The sequence below is a fragment of the Zonotrichia albicollis genome, chromosome 1 (assembly GCF_047830755.1).
Source record: "Zonotrichia albicollis isolate bZonAlb1 chromosome 1, bZonAlb1.hap1, whole genome shotgun sequence".
NCBI lineage: Eukaryota > Metazoa > Chordata > Aves > Passeriformes > Passerellidae > Zonotrichia > Zonotrichia albicollis.
Genome location: NC_133819.1, coordinates 24,281,630 through 24,300,940, shown reverse-complemented (window position 1 = coordinate 24,300,940; position 19,311 = coordinate 24,281,630). Strand labels below are relative to the sequence as shown.

The window sequence follows — 19,311 nt, the reverse complement described above, 5'->3', positions numbered from 1 at the left end:
GGACATCCACCCCTACAGCCTGAAGACCTGGACTTTTCCAAATTTCTGTCCTGGTTAACAACTGCCATTTTTTAATCCAGGGAGGGCTAGGAACTCCTTTGCATGTAAAACATATGTTTTGCATTTTGCAGGTGTGATTTGAGCCCTGTTCTCACAACAGGATGATTCCTTTCCTTCTGTGTGTGAGCTGGCAGGGAGAACAGGGACAGAAGGTATTATTCCCAATATAAAAGATAGAATTTAGGCACAGAGGAGTAAGGATAAATATTTATTAATTTTAATGTCCTGTTTGAAGAAGTAGAGTCTGAATTTCCAGAGAGCTTTGTGCTATTTAGAAATATGTGTTCAAGATAAGACAAATTGCAGAGACTCCAGCTGTGGTTGCTATTTATGCTTTTATAAACCAGAGCCCCCAGGTCAGACAGCTGGAAAAGGGTAAAAAGAAAACATCCCAAAGACCACCTGTGAAAACTTTGATTTACCTGATCTGTCCAGGACTACACAAACCCTCAGTGTGTAAATCAGAACTAGGCCCCATTTTCTGTGTTCTCTGCATATGGTGACTCCTTTCCCTTTAGTACCTGCCTGATCCTCAGCTCAGTGTCTGTGTACTAAAACAAACTGAGCTCCTGATTCATTCCCAAACCAGCTCTACACTGGGCAGCACAAAAGAAAGCCCTGAAGTTAAAGACCACAATGACCATGCACAGTGCAATTTCTAAAATGGTAATTTTCTCCACAACTTCTCTATGTTTTGAAAAAAAAAATTTTTTTTAGAAACAAAAACCCCAGCCAAACAAAACCACAGAAGCTCTTTTTTACAAGGATTCTCAGATTCTGAAATCTGGGCATGTAATCTTTTGCTTGTTCATTGGAGCAAACTGAAGATAATCCCATAATTTCATCATACTGATGAATATCTTTCCCACCAAAAACATGCTGGCTCACTGTTGCTTGAGCTAATAAACCTTCCGAAATGCATTGTCATCCTCCTTGAGGACCAGCCCTAAGGGAGAAAGAGATGTTCTGAGACCAAGAACTACAAGTCTCCTACCAGAAAGAAATGAACTTTGGAAACTCTATTTCTTTCCCAAGGAAAGGCAAAATATGGACACTATAAAGTCATCCTCAATCCAGCCCTTCCCACCTCTGGCTCTTCCTCCCTCTTCATTGGGCAGTTCCTCTGTACCAGCTGAGCTTCCATGCTGAGATAGGTAGGTAAATGCATTTTGGGATGCAAATGTAAATTCTGGATCTAAATGAAGTGTACCTGGCTGTGTGCTCCCCCACAGAAAGTCTTGCTTAGCTTTATTATTTATTTTACTTTCTGGAAAATATATCTGGCAAGCTTTAGCAAATAATTAGTCTGTAAAAAATACATGAGCAGTGATAAGAAAAGGTAAATCCCCATTGTATTCTTTTTCCTGTTTCTATTTTTTGCTCTAAAACAAGAAAAAAACCAAAAAACCTCAAACATAAAACAAAAACAACTTTTTTATGTTAGGTAATCAGGACGGTATATTTTACATAGACCTTTATCTTAAAAAATAGATGAAGTATGTCATCAGAAATTAAATTAAAATATTAAGTCTGTGGTAGATGCTTAAAAAGAGAATTTAATTTCAAATGCTTAAATTCTGGAAAAGTTATATAACTGAAAAAGGATGAGTAGTGAGAAATTTTAGTAGGTTTAAAATAAAGCTGGATCTGGAAGTAAAAATTTTATTTCACTACTTTTTTTCAAAAGCAGTGCACATACTCTCTTATGAAAATTATTCAAAATTCATGCTATATTTTGATCTTTTGTGAACAAGAAAAATAACTTTACAATGCAATTGAAGTGCATTTCTTAACACTTATTGAAATTTTTTCTTTTACTCTCTTGACGTGACATTTTGTCAAGTGATTTGCCTAAATTTGAAAGTCAAAAAAAAAAGGAAGGTAAGAGACCATCTACTTATCCATTTAAAGAGTTAAGGTTTAATAGATTTTTTTCAGGTCAGATCTTCAGGAATTATTCTTTTGACCAGTTAGCAAATTGGAAAAAAAATCACCCATACACCTCCAAAAAAGTGTCATTCCTTCATCTATCCATTTTAATTTAAAAATCTGGAGGGGAACACATACACTTTGGCCCTGATCCTATCAGAACATAATTATATATGTAATACATATGTAATTACATCTTTATTCAAAGTACCTTCATTGCTTTAGCACATGATTAGGTCCTCTTGGAATTTAAATCTTAAAATAGATGAGGAAAAAAGTGCCTCCAGTATATTTTGTAAAGGTGAATGGGATTTAGGATAAAAAGCTGAATAGGTTTGAGGGTAACAATGCCTCCCATTTTTTTCCTAAAAGCCAAAATACTTCCTGCAAACAGAAAACAGACACTTAGTAAGAGAATTTCTTTTCAGGAAAGTTGATGAACCTGTGACAATTTAGCATGGCACTGATTTAATTCCTATTAAGCCAAAAGGAAAGAGCTTGAGCTCATGATGTTATTTGGCAGAGGTTTCTGCACTAAAGGAACAGCTGTTCTTGTAAAGGTTTCTATCCCTCTGGAGTGACTTCCTGTAGTTTTATTCTATTGAAGAGGGAAAGAGGACTTAAAAAACCAAACAACCCAAACCAAGTCCTTTTATTAATAGGTGAATTTTGTACCTCTGGAAGATCTTTTGTCACAGTATTGAGATCAGCCATTTTATCTGGCCGGGCCCATTTTTAATGGGCTATTAGCCCATTAAGGTAAATGGGAACAAATAATCAAAATGATACCACCAAAACAAATCACATAAAAATCAAATTTTTCATCAAAATGCTGACATATTCATAGGCAAAATACTGGAGCGGATGAGAAGAGAAACATCAGGGGTTAACAATATATAGGGAGGCACCTGTGTCCCTCACAGAGTTTAGGCAGTGTTAGAGCAATGAACAAAATTCCACACCAGCAGAGGCAATTGACCTGCTGTGTCAATGTATTCATTAGACCTGCAGTCCCTGGAAAAGCTTCTTCCCCAAAGCACTGGATTCAGCTGCTGCTTGCTGCTTCAGGGAATTCTAGCAGCCTATTTAATTTTTATCAATCAGCAATTAATTAGCAGTTTCTTACAGAAAACATCTGATAAACAAACATAAAGTAAACTCACACCGAACTCCCTGATGATGGCCTCCTCTTCAAAACACACTTGAAAAGAAAAGCTAGTATAAGATCTTAAAAAAAAAGGAAACCAAAGAAACACTCTTTAGTTCCAAGTGATTTATCCAGAGTGGAAGACAGATGGTCTTTGCATGTTTGCCCGTTGTTGGTTTATTCTTTGCAAATACAAGGACCTGCAAAAAGACAAAGAGAGTGTTAAAACTGACCCTCCTTGCATAGGTTTGTAAAAACCCTTTCAAACCTCAGGGCTAGGAGCAGAGCAGAAAAAAACTGGGTAATTTAAGGGAACACTAAAAGGAACTTTTGTGTGAACTGCTTTAATGGCTACTTGAAAGGTAAATGAAAAATGCTTATTAAGGTTATTTATTAATCGTGTCTCATTCAATTTCACCCCTGGGTCTTGCCAGAGTTTTAGCAGAAATTGAGTTCTTTAAGGTATAAGGAAAGCACTACTGCTGTTTTCTTGTCTCTCCTGTTCTCATACATGACTTGTAGCAGACAAAATGTTCTCGCCTTGCCATAGAACACATCAGTAATAAGAAACATGAAGATTGTATGAGAAAATAGTGAAAAAAAGCTGTAAGTTTTATCCCTTCAAAGCAAAGTAGACTGTCCACAACCTCAACTGCACGATCCTTAATTTGTGATGCAGTGATAAAGTTGTAGGATGCCAAATTTGCTGGAAAGTTAAAAAAAATAAATGTTGGGATCAAGTGGTATTCTGTAATAAAAAAGGGGACCAATAAGGCAAGGTGTAACAACTGTGAGCAGTTCTCATCATCCTATTTTCTGAGCAAACATGGAATTTTGAACAACTCATTCTCCTGCTGAAAACTCCTTTTTCAAGGAGAGAGGGTGGAGGTGATCTAATTCAGTCATGCATTTGTTGTTGTTGCCCAGCTGGAGCGAGAGCTGGGAGACAGCTCCAGCTCTGTATTCAGAAGGGGCAGGCTGGACTGCCACACTAGTGGCTTTGAGGTCAGATTTTGGAAAGACTTTCAGAGGATGGTTTTTCTATCCTATATGTGCATCATCCTGCAGGCTTTGTTTGCACAGAGCAGCCATTGCCCTTGTGGATGAAAACAAGTCTCTGTTGACACTAATGTGGGCTCGTGGCCTTGTACAGACCCAGCAGTTTCTTGGTGATGGGAGCTTATTTGTTTCACCAGACACAAGAGACTCTGAGGCTTAGCACATTGGGGAGATTTTCACCACTTTCTCAGTATGTGCTTTTCCCCTCTTTGGCCAGCTGTTTTCCAGTGCCTCTTTCTGCATCTGGACTTAGACAGGAAAGGGACTTCTAGAACATTCCTTTCTAGTGCTATGTGCTTGCTAGAGCTGGCTTTAGCCATCCCCAGGATTTGCTTCTCTATAAACACCAAAGTACAACATCTGCAGGACCCAAGGGTGATGTTTGGGGACAGCCTGGTGTGCTGCAGGTGGGCTCTGGCCCAGCTGGGAGCAAATCCCAGCAGAGAACCGGGCTGCTGCTGGAGGCAGAGAAAGCTCCTGGCAATTACAACCACTATCATTCAAAGTGAGAGGAGAGCAGGATCCTGCCAGCCCTAGAGGAACATGTTATCTCTTATGTACATGTTGATGTAGCTGCAGTGCTCCTTTACTGAAAGCTGGGTGTCCCAGCCTGGCATAGTGCTGGCCCAAAGCTGTAAGACCTGACCAAATCCATAACAAACAGAAATCTCACACAGCCAAGACTCTGGGCTTTATATCATGAATTGTAATTCAGCTGCTGCTTTGAAAAATGGTTTTGGACTGTCATGTATGCCTGTATGTTTTATCAGCTTAGCCCAGTGTTACTGAATTTGTCATTTCTCCCTTTTGGAAGGAAAGGCTATTGAAAGGCACCCCAGCTGTTAGTGCTCTGGAGGATCTAGCCATGCCAATAGCAAGAGGGGAGTTTCAAAATAGGAGCTTTAAAATCCTCCTGCCACAGCAGAGTGAGGAATGATTTGATTTGCTCTGGTGGATGATCAGGCTGTACATACAAATTCATTATCTGTATTCCAGGTGTCTAGGGAGATTGGTAATTCACTCGAGTGTGTCTCTGGTGGCTGAAGAGTGCATCTGAATTCCTTGCTATGTCTCCCGACTTCACAGTCAGGAATGCAATCAGAAATATTAAGCATAACCTTCCAAATGATAGTGGCAGGAATTTATCAGTCCTGGCTTGCATGATGTGATGTTGAAACCTTAAAACACACAAGTCTTGGGGTTCTATTCCACGCCAGTGTCTGGAACAAGGTTGAAGGAGAATTTAGGGCACATGAAAAATAGATGGTCATCCCTGACAGACACCATGCAATTACAAAATTAACTCCTTGGATACCTCCCTGGCAGGCTCTCCAGTTTCCTAGACCTACTCTCCAAAATGTCCCCAGTCATACCATCTTGCAACCTACCCCTAAGCACAGCTAATGCCCCACCCTCTAAGTTTCCTGTAGCATCAAATCTAGATCATATCCAGAAGGTGTTACCAGATTGCCCCTCACATACAGCCATCAGGTCAGGCTCCTCTGAATCTCTAGTGACATATTTGTTACAAGATTATGTGGCTGAGTGGCTACATACTATTTATATTAAGGGGAGTTATGGAGATAATTTCCTTATAACAATTTTTACAAGAACCTGTCTGACATATTTTATTTTTGATGTGGCTCTCGTGCTTCACTTCCTAATTTTTAATTTCCAGAATCCAGTCTCCTCTTTCATGTTCTCATGCTGGCCCAGTGCACCTTATATTCTGCACTACTGGTGACCCCAGTGGAAAGGGAAGGACTACCCACAGAGGACAGCCTGCTGACCAATGCACTGCCCTGCAGGGTGAAAAAGCTGGGTCTGAACTCTCTCATGATGAAGTAAACTTGAACCTTCACCATCCACAGAGTGGCTGGATATTGTACAGCAGAGGCAGCAGTGGTGTAAGTCTTATAAGGTGCTTAATATTCATGATCATCCCATTCAATGAGGGATGGACATATGCTCTCCTCATATCCTGAGGCATCAGTCTTTTCCTGTGTATTTTGCACAGTGTTTGTTTCCAGGACTCTGTATTTCATCTACATCCTTCATTGAATCTTGCTTCCGTTTTTTTGTGTTTCTCTGCAAAAAACAACTCCAGCCATGAAATGCACTACATGAAAAGGTGATTAAACACCACAATTTGAAAAGGTCACCCTGTTAGTAAAATTGTACTCTATGAACACAAAATGCCTGAACACAAAATGATCTTCACTGACTTTCTAGTAATGAGAAGTACAGGTTACTTGGGGCTTTTGACAGCAGTAGCTCTCAAAACTGTATGGCAGCAGTTCTGAGAACAGTGACCTCCTCTATCAAGTGGGGATGAACATTTCTCCTCAGAGCTCATACTGATGTCAAAATACATAAATCCTTTCCAGATTCAAGCTTTAAATCTACAACCGATTCAACAGAAAGACAACACAGTCAATAACTATCTCATACAGGAATCCCTGGTGGCAGCTATATTGATAATTTCTCTTGGATTTAGAAAACCTGCTCCATGCAATAAGATGACATGGTAAAGAAATAAAAACAAGCTCACTTATAAGTTTCTCTCACTTGTCCGAGCAAATGCTTCTGGCAAGCCTGGAACCTTCAATTATACTTGGTAATTGTACAAAGTTCTTAAAACATTGGTAGTTGACTGTTCTAATTTGAATTTCAGCTCACCAGTTAAGAAGAAGCTCACCACTAAAGAAACCCTTGAATTGAGATGCTTTCCTTCCAAGCTTCAGGCTTAGCATCCAAAGCAGTGACCATGCCCCTTTGGTTCACAGTAGAGCACCTGAATCACAGTTCTCTCTCCTCTGGACCCTGCCCTGCTACAAGTTCTGTGTGAACTGATGTTTCAACCTCTACTGAATCTTGATGAAATCATGACAGTGGCTGAGGATGAGAGATGACCAAGCTTCCTCATTTTGATACTTTATTAATATAACTGTTGTTGGATGAATATAAATTAATTTTAATAGCAACAGTGAATATTAACGAATAGGGGAATAATTTTGTTTTTCAACTAGGGCTAATAAAAATTTTCAGACTTTTTTTTTTAGCAAAAAGGACAAAAAACAATGTATAAGGATGGGTTCTCCACTTCAAAATGTGCCCAAAGGTACATAAAAAGATTAACATTTAAAAGAGTGACTTCCCTTTGTTTTGGTTCCTTTGCAAGCAAACCCTCAAATCCATACTAACAAAATTGTCTGTTTTTAAAAAATCTCTTTGAAAAATAAGATACTGTTCAATAATCTATTCTCTGCAATTGAATATCTGAGTATCTATACACATATAACATGTTTTACTTGTCTTTTCCTAATTTAAATGGAAGCAAACAAAAAACTTCTGAAGGTCCTTAGCTTCACTGTATTTTAGGCCAAACAGTGCCCACTCATTATTAACTTTTTCCCATTTATGTGTGTGTATCTCAGTTACAATTTTATTTCCTTGTGGGAAAATCCTTTTCTTTTCCATATTTTTTCTATGACTTTATTGAAATTAGTATTCTTCTTTCCCAGTTCCAATTGTGAAAGTAGCAGAAGAAATACATATTCTGCACTGCTCCCTTGGAAGCCTAGACTTGTCTTTCTTTTTATTGAGGACATATTTTAGACTTCTTATGTTTTTTGAGGAAAGCCAGTACATCATCTTGTTTAATGGGCAGTTTTCATAGAGCTCTTTTTTATTCTCATGTCACGATTTCTGACTGATATGACTGTACACATCTTCTGCTACTCAGACCCCCCGAGAAGCTTTTTGTATTGATGTATTTTATAAGCCTATTATATTATATTAGCCCCAGGCATTTGAAGTAATTAAAGGCAAAGGCTGCTGCTGGAGCAGCTCTTTTGGGGTGCAGTGACTGTGAGCAGCTTGGCAAAGACGCTGCTGCACCTTTATCGGGTTTGAAACACTCTCAGCCACAGAAATCACACTTCTCCTACTGTGGCAAAGCAAGGGAACATGTAAGGAAAAGCTTATAAAGGGGGTTGGGTAGGTTAAACCAGCAAGAAATGAGTTTATGTTTTCAAAAAGAATAGATCAAGATAAGGATAAAGGGAACTTTGAACATGAAAGTGACCAATGAAACAAACTCCTGCATAAAGAAAAAATAACCACCTAAAGGGACTTATAAGTGAGCACTCTTTCACTCCATACCATGAGATATTTGAGCTCTGACATCCCATAGCCATCTGAAGTCTTTCTTTCTGAAAGATTTCTTGCAGTGAAACCTTGGTCTGGAGGATGCAAAGGTTTTGAAGGTGGATAATGTTAATGAACAACAAAAAACAATTTACAGCAATGTAGAGCAATAACCTATTAACTAGCTTGCTATTTTTTTGTTGTGTGGGTGGTTGTTTTTGGTTTTTTTTTTGTTTGGTCTGTAATATTTCCACCCTTACCCCCCTCCCAAAAAGCTATAGTTTGCCATAAAACACATCCTCAAGACACAGATAAATACATTCAAAAACTAGAGCTGGTATGATGTCAAGAAATTTATATATCCCTAAAAGCTCTGACACTTCTTAAATATTTTTTATTAAAACTAGTCACAAGTTAGGCATTTTCTCCCTCAAAATTTTGTGCAAAATGTGAAATTCAGTAATATGGCTTTGACTTCATTAACCCAGCATGAGCTGCTCAGTGATCTCCTCAAATGAACAGAGATCAAGAAGGTCCAAATAGCTGCATGTGATGGAGAATTGTATTTAAAAAGCAGATTAGCCCCTAAAAAGCCTGTTAGTAGCCTGTATCAATAAAATGTGATTAATTTCTTCTGAATTAACTTTGTGTGCTAGTTAATTTTCATTAATGGGTTGTTGCAGAAACAACAGCTTTTTATCTGTAGCTGTCGGGTTTTTCGGCTGTTTGAAGGGCCTGGAAAGGCCCGGAGTGGCCTTGGGACAGCCCGCGTATCGAAGGACGAGAAGAGGCTTCAGTTCTTCTTTCGGTTTTTATGTTTATTAATTGTTTATCTAAAAGATTTTCTTTCAGCCCGACAGAGGTCTGCTCAGCAGTCAGCCATGAGCACACTGTGCCGCCCTCCGTACAGCCACCTATCTTTATACCCAGGGTTACGTGTACAATATTTATCATTTTTCCCCAATACCATTTATTCTTATTGCCGGGTGCACTTTATGTAATGACCAATCCAAAAGTGCCACCATCACCAAAGAAGATGGAGGAGAAGAAGAAGAAGAAGAAGGACAGGACACGCCCCAATTCCTCCATCTTACTTCTCTAAACCCCCCTGTACATAAATCCTAAACCCTGTGTCTCACCCTCTAATTAACTAATCCCTTCACCATTCACCCCGGTGAAGTCCTCCTATCCTCATACAGGTGTCGTCTCCCGTGTAGGGTCAAAGTCCAGCCACCAGACACTTCTGGCAACATTCCAGGACTCCCGAGCCCCCCAAGGGTGGTCTCGGTGGCCCGGCACCTCAGGACTGAGATCCTGAGATCCCACATGTAGCATCCATTTTTCACTTGGAGTTCTCTTTATTAAGTGCACAATGCATACCTAGTTTGCACACTGGCCTACCTGTGCGGAATTTCAGCATTAATATTTGAAAACTGATCCTGTACCCTGTTCAAGCCAGGAAATGGATTTTTATACATTTATCTATATGCTGCTGAAAAGGCTCTATTTGTTACAGCTAAGGAAAGAACCCTCCTGTCAGTAATGCTGTAAGGGCCAGCTGCAATAAATTTCTGCCAGCAGGTTTCAGTGTAAGGCCCAAATTGAGCATCCCATGCTTGTTGTGGTTTGGATGAGTTTCTGACATGTAGGATACAATCAATTGACTGGAGTCTTTCAACCACAGTACTTGTCAAAATATTCTGTTTACTTTTCTGCCAGTTTTACACCTAACAACCCATTAAATTATCTGACTTAAAAAAAAAAAAAAGGGAAAATAAAAAAAAGGGAAAATAAAAGCCATATTTTCTTTGCATGCATTTAAATGAAGCAGGGACTTTTCTTGCTTTGGTCCATGACTTTCTGTGTGGAGGAAGAGTTGTCATACTTTTGCATTTTCCCAGTAATTTCCTAGAACCTGATGATCATTTGGTGGGCATAGATTCTTATCACTTATATCAGTATCATTAGGAGATGGTTGTCAGCTTCTTTGATAAATGGCAGCAATTTTTATGGTAAATCTGTAAACTGCCTTTGGTTGCCAAATCTAATAAAAGCTGAAAAGGAAAAATTTTTTCTTCTAGCTGCAGGCAGCCAGCCATAAACATGTAGGATGAAGAAGAAACAAAAATGTTTTATTCTTTTGCAGTGAGCTCAATCTCAACTTTATCCTTGATAAACAAATCTTGACTTAGAAATATAACCTCTTGCCTTGGAAGTGAATAGAACAGAAGGTCAGACAATTACTGAGTTTCACTTCTTAGTTTAAAGTCATAGAACATATAAGTATCTTTTTCTGATTCATCTTCCATATTATCAATCAAATTCTATACACTGGATATGAAGGTCATAACTGAAATAAGGCAAACAATGATCAGTAAGTAATATGATCAATAAAAATTCAGTGTTTGAAGTTCAAGGATCTTGAAAAGACAATGGAACTAATATTACGTAAATTCTGCTAATAAAAATATGTAGTGAGTTGTTAAATAATTTGGAATGGAAATACATGCTCCTGAATGTTTAATGATCCCTATGTTTATTACATAACCCATAGATATGTTTATATCGTATCATGTGTCAAAATACATGGATGGGGAATCCCAAACTGATCTCCCTCACAACAGATGCTACAGTGACAAGAACGAGTGACACTTGGAAAGGAGCTTTCAGCTCAGAAGAAGACATGCAGACTTTCAGATGCTGAAGCTGGCCCCAGAAGTCTTAAGAGTTTGTCCTTGCTAGTAACCTTGTGCAAAGATGATGAACTTGCTCAGGATCTTCTTTAATTCAGATAGATATGAAACAGATTACAATGCAGATGATGGGATCAGGGAAACTGCTAATGCTGAATTAAGCCCTTGCAATAAAGTTTTCTACAGTATCTCTGGAAATATGTCACAGTTTAAGCCTGGCTGAAAATTAAGCACCACACAGCAGCTCACTCAACCCTCCTCTCCCCAACCAACCTGATGGAACTGGGGGGAGAATCAAAATAAAATATGTAGGTTGAGATAAAAACAGTTTAATAGGGAAAGGAAAAGCCACACACACAAGCAAAGAGAAACAAGGAATTAATTCAGTTCTTCCCATGGCAGACAGGTGTTCAGTCATGCCCAGGAGAGCAGGGCCCCATCATGTGTAATGGTGATTTGTGATGACGAACACCATCACTCTAAAAGTCCCCCAAGTTCTTCCTTCTTCCCTCCACACTGCACACTGAGCATGATGTCCCATGGTCTGGAATATCCCTTTGGTCAGCTGGAGTCACCTGTCCTGCCTCCTCCCAACCTCCCATTCACCCCAGTGACTTTGTCAGCATGGCAGAACAAACAGCAGGAAAGGCCTTGGACCTGTGTAAACTCTGCTCAGCAGGAACAAAATCATCTCTGTTTTATCATCATGGGTCCAGCACAAACCCAAGACACAGCCCCATGCCAGCCACCATGAAGAAAGTAACAATACCCCAGCCAAACCCAGCATAAAATGTAAGTAGATGTTTGAGGTCTTGTCAAAATGGAACTATTCTCTCTCTCCATTTGGGGAGTGAGATTCATCCTACAAAAAATATTATCTGAACCGATTAACTGTAAGAAAAGCATCTGACTCACTAGATGAAATCAGTCTCTGATCAGCTATTTACAGCTTGCAAGCAGGAGCTGGCAGACATTCTTATCTGTAATTGCTTTTTTATTGAATTTCCATATTGACTGTAATCCATATATACATCCCCATAACTCATTGAAATGAAGGCTTAGACTTCATGACTTACTTTAGCAACAGCGTAATCAGGAAGTGACAGAGAGGAAAACACAAGAGCACAACAAACTAGAACAAAACAAAACAAAAAAAAGACAATGAACATTCAAATACTTCTTCGCACAAGCAAAATTATATAGGATTGCCCTATGGACTAACTGTAACTCACAGACACACTCCAATCACAATGGGAACCCTGAGTTAACTTGCATTTTTTCCCTCTGCCACAGAAGTATGAGACTGGAACACCTGCTGAGCTATCAAAACCATTACCATGACATATTCTCTTATTATACAAAAGAGGAATGCTATTTGAAAGCTCCTTCCAGCCCAGTCTATCACTAAGCACTCAAACCAGAACCAAGGCTCCATCATGCTAAAATAAAACTACAGCACAGAAAACCAATATAAATCACAGCATCCTATTCTGCATTGCACAAACATCCTCTTTGATTCAAAGGCATATAAGCAAGTATTCCTGCCTCTCTTAATTAGCATAAAGACTTATTGCAGAATAGAAACTTGAGATAGGAAGGAAAATAGGCAGAAAATAAAAAGACCATTCAGAAATATACAGTTCAGTAGTTTACAGAATGTATTAGTATTTTCATTACTTTCCTGCTCCAATCCTCCACAAATCTCTAGATTATTTCTTTCAACAAAGATGGCTATAAAAAATTCAGCCAGCATGGTAAAGCATAACCTTTACTCCCTGTTTTTCCTCTTGTTTTCCATGGCTTCCCTTGACACTTAGGGACAAAACACTGGAATACTGTTGAGGTAGCTGTGGGTATAAAACATACAGTCTTGCTTTAAAAATAAGAAGTTCAGGCCTCCCACATTTTAGCAGCTTATTTCCCTCTGCCAATTTGAATTAGCTTGTTGTGTCATGGGTCAGAACTAGAGGCTACATTTCTGCCATGCCCATTTCCTCCTACAGGAGTTCTTCACAAGATCTTGTTGCCAAGGGAGGTACTTGTGAGGCTGACAGCACCATTCCATTGCAGTTTGGAGGGGCTGCTGCAACGTGCCTTACCCTAATAATTTCAGTGACCTTACATTTGTTTTTCATGTCACTCATTTGTTTTAACTTTGCAAATTATAGTAGTGATTACACCCAGGTACTCTGTGATCAACACTTTTTAAATTGATGTTTTTTAAAAGTTATAGTTTTTCTGTGGAAGATGCCAGATGTGCTAGAATAAAGGGGGGAATAATGTAGCAGTAAATGCTATATCTTTTAATACAGCCTGCACTTACAGGATATATATGCGCATAATAAATTTACGAATATATATAATTGCACATGTGCAACTGTGTGCCTGTTCCTTTTAAAACTGGTCTGTAGTTTGAGAATTAAGTGCTCAAGAAGTGAATTATGTGAGTACTTTGTCCTTTGCTGTGGAATTCAGGATTTCAAAGGGTTTTGAAAGTCCAGGGGAAATGTGAACAAAATCCATCCTAACCTGACCTCTGAGTAAAAAACTTCTGTTACAGATAGTAAAAAATCCAGAGTCAAAGAATCTAATCTAATGCTGAATCTAATTCAACATAGAAAATCTTTGATGTGGTGTCTTGCTATACCTAATTTTTGTTGCTCTATTTCCTAAATGGTAACTATCTCTTTTAAAAATTACAGGAGCAGGATGGAGCAGCATGGAGCAGCTGCTGTGTGATATCAGACCCTGTTTTGGAGCATTTTTAACAGTTCAAATAATGTTTCTCACAGAAATTGCCACTGCTGCTCTAAGATCTACTTGATGCTTCACAGAATATCTTGATTATACAAGTATAGTCTAAGCACACTTATATTTGTGGGTCTGATCTCCATGTGTCTAATCACAGTCTATACTCCTTGCATTCTTGATTGGCAATCAACTTCGTTAAAGCAAAATTTGAGAAATTACAGGAAGTCTAGTTGGATCAAGGAGAAGAGATACAAACCCACTGTGAATACCTGATGAATGGAAGAGCCTGTGGGACAAGACAGATGTGAATAAATAATTCACTCTCCACAGGGAGTAATGAAGAGGAAAGTAATTCTGAAGCCCAAAACAAGATCAAGAAACAAAAAGGAGAATATTTTTGAAGACATCAGTGTGGAAGTTAAGATATCCATGCTTCATTATATTTGGAGCATAATGTTCTTTGAAAGGTAGAACAAAATCTTTGGTTAAAATGTCTAATTACTGCAGAATATTTGAAGTCAGAAGCCTTACATTAGTCTGTAGCAGACAGCCCTTAACACAGCTCATCTCATGTCTGAGCAGCAATAATCCTGGTAGATAATAATACCAACAATGCTGTACATAATAGCAATCTAAGGGCAAGTAATGCTGCACTGAAGAGTGGCTAAGAGCCAATGAATATCTCTTTTTCAAGAGTGCAAACACTCTGGCAAATAAAATGTCAACGTTTTATTAGGAGCAACATGCTCCTATTAGGATCAAGATAAGCTGTGATGAAAAATACCAGTTTTGAAAGGATCCCACAGCCCTGCCATAAAATATGCATTTCATTTTAACAACTGGAGAAAAAGAAAATTGAATTACTTGTCACCCCACTGAAAGACAGGCAGCAAAGCAGCAAATTCATCCATATTAAAACCACCCCAAGTATGTCTGTGACTTTTAAAACGAGCACACACTTCTCCAAAAGCACTGTAGGTGGATTGACGATGCAGGCAGACAACACCAATGCACCCTGCAGCCCCCCAGGTCCAACTTCCCCTCAGCAGCAGGACAGAAACCTGCCAGAGGAAATCCTGATCTTCCAGAGCACAGAGAGGCTTTCAGCTCTTGGATATCAGTGTCAGCTTGCGGAAGATGACTTCCATAGAAATGTGATCTAAAGCTGCAAAAGAGACACTGTGGCACCCTGCTCTGGCTGGTTTGCATGGAATTTCTCTGTGACGATGTCAGTGGTCACCATGGATTTTGGATCTGTTGGGGGAGCAAATCTGAACCAAACCATACAGAATCTTTACTTAGTTGTTTTTAAAAAATGCATTTCAAAGTGCCATTTTTCTGTGTATATCAGCCAGTGAGTCACGGCCTTTATTTTCATCTCATTTTATTGATTTTTCCAAAGATAGACCAGAGAAAATTGATATAATGTGAAAATTGCTCCACTGTATCTTTTATATTAAAACAAAGCAAATACCTCTGAGATACAAAATCCATTGAAAATAAATAAACCAACAAGTAAGAAACAAACTGGTAATAAAATATTTTTTCTTAGTTAATGCATACATAAACTTGTGAATCAACAAAATAAAATAACAAAGTCCACTGACCCTTGAAATAAAATACTTTCTCCTCTGCAATAAATGTTCAGGTATTTGCACATCATTCAATGAGTAGCTTAGAAAACTGCAAAAAGAACAGGCAGGAAGAAAAATGCAGTCCAGATACAACTGTACCTCAGCAGCAGCATATCACACAGTCCACTTTCAGAAAAAACTGCATAATATTCTATTTTAGATAACATATCAGAGAATCATAGAATTGTAGAATGTTTTGGGTTTAAAGGGACTTAAAGATCATCTAGTTCTAACCCCCCTGACATAAGTACGGACAACTACAATGGCACCAAGTTCCTCAAAGCCCCATCCAACCTGGACTTGAACATTTCTAGTGATGGGCCATGCAACTTTTCTGGGCAACCTCTTCCAGTGCCTCACCACAGTAAGGAATATCCAACACAGTAATTGTTATCTGAAGACGTGGCAGCAAAAAAAGCTGCTAAGTAAAAAGAATCAAATCCCTGCTTGAACCAGTTTACTGTTCATAATCTTTTTAATTTCTCTATTTTGAGATGTTTTTCCTTTATGATCAATGTCACTGTTTGCATTAGGGAGCAAGATGTGTTTCTTCATTGACAAAAGTTTGTCAAGGGAATAAGCAGAGGACAGTAGCCCTGAAAAATTGTGTTCTTTGTAATTTAAACTGAAGCTTGAGAAATCAATTTTTTTTTCCGTTGTATTTGATGAGACTGTTCAGATCTACAGCTTTTTGATGATCTGACCCTCAAAGCCAAAAATAAATAGTTGAATACTGAATAATGGAAGAATGCAAGTAAATATTGTGGTGTCTTGCAACACAGTCTCATCCTTTTCAATGATAAAATCTATTGATAAATTGTGACCAGATCTACAGAAACAGAACTTGCACATGGTCCTTAGATCAGTGCCATCAAACCTGCACGCAGTTAGTAGGGTCAGCTGGCAGCAGGATGCTTGCACAAGAAAGAAAGGAGAGAATTGGCACACCATGACAGCCTGTTACAAATGGAAGCTGAAAATGTTTATTTAAAATTAATGTAACATAAGGAAAAAGGAATTTCAAGGTAAAAGGAAAAGGACATTTCAAATACATGCCTTTTTGTTGGCTCACCTGCTTTTTCCTTCATCAAACTGATCACACAATAACATGAGCAGTGTGATGCCATCACAGCATTGAATTTCCTAACAAAATTAAATGAACAGAAGATAAATTGGACATAAACATAAATATTTTGGTGGTTTCTTTCTAAATAAAGTGAGAAACCCTTTATTTGAGGAGTGGCATCTATATTTAACTAGAATTTTAATGAGATTTTAAAACTGCCAAGGTAATATTGTCAGACAAGTCAAAGTTAATTGAAAGCAAATACCCTACAAAGTTGTTCTAAAGGCAAAAAGTCATTATTCCAGTGTTCCTTCTAAAAGTGGTGAGCTGCTTCCTGGCCTGTGCTGTGAGTGGAAATCCATACTAGAAGCTGCAGATTAGTTTGCTTACTTGGAAAACCACATTTGAATTAGTACATTGGATAAGTGGCAACATGTGTGGATTGATGTGCATAATAAGGCAGATTCTCAGTGTTTATGATAAGAGATACAAGTGGGCATAAGGCAGCCTTTGTAAACTGTATTTTATATTAGACTAAATAATATTGTTGGAAAAAGGAGAATGTTTTTCCATGTTTAAAGAAAATCACATATTATATGATAGAAGAAACACTTTTTGAGCAAAGCACAAATTAATCTGAGTTGAAGGGATGATGTTAATCAAATTAAGGCAGCTTGAGAGAGAAGGATTCCTAGCATTTGGGGACATGGAGTAGATATGGTTTGCATCTCATGAAAAAGGCCCTTATGCATAATTCTATTATGATACTTTTCATTAAAGTACATCATAACAATACTTACTATATCCTAAGAGAATAAACCCATTGAATAAGAGTAGATGATCTCACTTACCTGAAATCCGTGAAGCCAGCTTTAGTCCAACGTATAAATAAAGTGAGATTCCCATCCTCATCCAACATTTTAATTTTGGGGCAAAATGCACAAACTAGTGGTATAAATGTAATTTGAGGGTAGAGTTTCATTGAGTTGTATGAAAGCAGAACTCTCAACTACTAAGAGTGTTACTTCCTTTACTTCCTCTTCTTTTTTTTTTTTTTTAACTTTAATGAATTCTGAAAACAATTACAAAATGGGATGCACGTATCATTTCTGCCGCAGGAAAGTGAGAGTTATATAACTTTTGACAGATTAGATAAACCTATATTGCAAAAGCTGTTCTGCAAGTTATCAAATCCCTTTCCCATCTGCTCTGCGTATTTAATAAATTTGGCTGGACAGGAAGACTTTCCAATCCTTTTAAAGTGTATCCTACTCCATACATTTCCAACTGCCGAGAGGAGAACCCCTTGTGATACGTTTATCACAGACTTTGAATACCTAATATCCTAAACACATACAGACTTGCTTAACTGATCTAGCTGAATAGTATGTGATTCTACATTAAGATTCAGAGAAGCAGAATTCAGTACCACTAACTGATTGACTCTCAGATGTCATTCTCAAAGGTATTTATGTCAAAGGTATTAGAAAAACTACAGATAAGGATGCTTGCAGAAATCCCAGTAAAAACAGTAGTAACAACAATAAAATTTAAGGCAACATTATGCTTACTGTATTTCTCCTTTAAAGGATTCCTCCTTCAAAGCATTTCTTCTTCAGTGTTCCAGGGTTGAAATATCAAAATATACCACCCGTTGTCAACAGGCAGTGGTAGCAACAGATCCCAGCTCCTACTGATTCCATGTCCTGCACCTCCTGTGCCTCTCCACCCACACACAACATCACTGAAGCTTTTCTGTGTCCTGCCTCACAGGGTGCATCAAATGCTCCACACCTACTGGGATGAGTAAGTGGCAACACAGTTAGGACTAGTTCAAAGCAGAGCTACTAAATGGTCTGTTGCTCCTCTTAAGGATTTGTATTTGACAGAACTAAATAATTTCCTTTAGTGGTATGGTGCATTTGGATCTTGCCTGTCTATCCAGTCACTGGTCCTCATAATAGATTTTAGAGTTGAACATTTTGGAAAATCCTATCCACTGTCAACTTTGGCTGAAATTAACTAATTTAAATACTACAAAAGGTGGAGAAATGGGCTAATGAATTTAGAAATATAATCTTCTCTTAGGGAACTAGGCAGTGAAATTATACAGAATATGCTTGGGCATCTTCACACTTTCCTGTTACAATTCACTTCCTCTGACTGTAACTGCAGCTCACCATCACCAGCACAGAAAATACTGAAAGTCTGGAAGCATCCTTTGCTGTCCTCCTGCTGGCTCAGGCATCAGCAGTTTTCACATCTTCATCCCTTATAAAATACTTACCTTACAAAGTAATTTTTGATTGCTAGGCCAAGGACAAAGGCTGAGGGCCAGAGAGCATTAGTTGTTGTTTATACATTGCTGATCTTGCAAAGCACTTAAATACTGACCAAATATCTAAGACACTATAAATCCCAAAGTTGACTGGGAGCCAAACACTTTCCAAGCTCAAGGTTCAGATATACAAGGTGTCATACTGGCACAGCAAAGATAGGCCCTGGCCTCTCTGAGTACCCTGTAATGGAGATAATGAAGACAGAACATCAGCTGGAGTTAAAATTTCCAAAGAAGAAAATATGGTGACATCTAGAGATTTGTATAGAGGATGGTTTTCTTAGTATTTTCTTGATTATGCTGTTTTTTCTATTTACTTGAGATAGTAGCATGTCCTGAACATTAAAAAAGAAAAGAAAAAAAGTGATAAAAGGGGTTTGATGACAGTGTTTTGAAGGACAGAATGGAAACTAATGGCAGAGGGCTCATTAGAGAACAGTAGCATGGAGAAAGGCTCAGAAGTACTTGAGGGAAAAGGAAAGGGT

At 38.3% G+C, this 19,311-nt stretch overlaps 1 protein-coding gene and 1 long non-coding RNA gene across 2 annotated transcripts in view; both read right to left on the bottom strand.

Moving 5' to 3' along the window:
* Window positions 1-18,053, bottom strand: part of LOC113459651 (uncharacterized) — a 54,579-nt gene extending 36,526 nt beyond the window's left edge. The window contains exons 1-3 of the long non-coding RNA XR_003381094.2: window positions 17,340-18,053; window positions 16,495-16,565; window positions 3,153-3,336 (exon numbers count right to left, since the gene is read on the bottom strand). This is a non-coding gene — a long non-coding RNA (uncharacterized LOC113459651). The remainder of the gene's footprint in view (window positions 1-3,152; window positions 3,337-16,494; window positions 16,566-17,339) is intronic.
* Window positions 1-19,311, bottom strand: part of LOC102071332 (putative acyl-CoA dehydrogenase 6) — a 204,552-nt gene that overhangs the window by 167,385 nt on the left and 17,856 nt on the right. The gene's annotated exons all lie outside the window — the stretch shown is intronic.